Source organism: Octodon degus, unplaced genomic scaffold (assembly GCF_000260255.1).
Source record: "Octodon degus isolate 3935 unplaced genomic scaffold, OctDeg1.0 scaffold00056, whole genome shotgun sequence".
Classification (NCBI taxonomy): domain Eukaryota; kingdom Metazoa; phylum Chordata; class Mammalia; order Rodentia; family Octodontidae; genus Octodon; species Octodon degus.
In genome coordinates this window covers 12,423,344-12,423,964 of record NW_004524632.1, presented here as the reverse complement: position 1 = coordinate 12,423,964, position 621 = coordinate 12,423,344, and the positions used below count along the sequence as shown (strand labels likewise).

General features: G+C 50.4%; 1 protein-coding gene across 1 annotated transcript in view; it reads right to left on the bottom strand.

Moving 5' to 3' along the window:
• The window catches only part of Nmt1 (N-myristoyltransferase 1), a 39,319-nt gene that overhangs the window by 12,269 nt on the left and 26,429 nt on the right, over positions 1–621 (bottom strand). The window lies entirely within an intron of this gene.

Here is a 621-nt window from a genome sequence, read left to right as displayed (position 1 = left end):
GGTTCGATTCCCTGGGGCGCACTGAGAGGGCAAATGAGACTAGGCGTGGTGGCAAGCACTTGTAATCCCAGCTCTTGGGTGGCTATAAACAGGTAGATCACTACAAGTCTGATCTAGCAGTGAGACTCTGAGCACCCTGTAGACCCTTCCCTAAAATACAAAAAAAAACCCTAAGTCTTAGCTGTGTGTGGTGGTATACATCTATAGTTTCAGATACTAGGAGGCCAAAGCAAGAAGGATCACAAGTTCAAAGCCAGCCTGAGCAACTTTGCAAGACCATGTATCAAATTAAAATGTAAAGTCCTGAGGAAAAAGCTCAAGATATAGCTCAGTGGTACAGAATCTGCCTAGCATGTGCAAGGTCCTGGGCTCAATCCTTACCATTGTAAAACAAAAGAAAACTGCTAGGGGCTGGTGAGATGGGAACAAGCTTGGCAAAACACAGGGACCGTGGTTCGATCCCCCAGCACCACATGCCAGCCGGCCGCGCCCCCTGGTGGGCTGAGCTGGCCACACACACACACACCGTAGTAAGATGCAGTATAATGCTCTGGTGATGCAGCTTCAGGTCAGCCAGACCACCCCAGGGGCAGATCTGGGACATCCAGCGCGCCACACTGT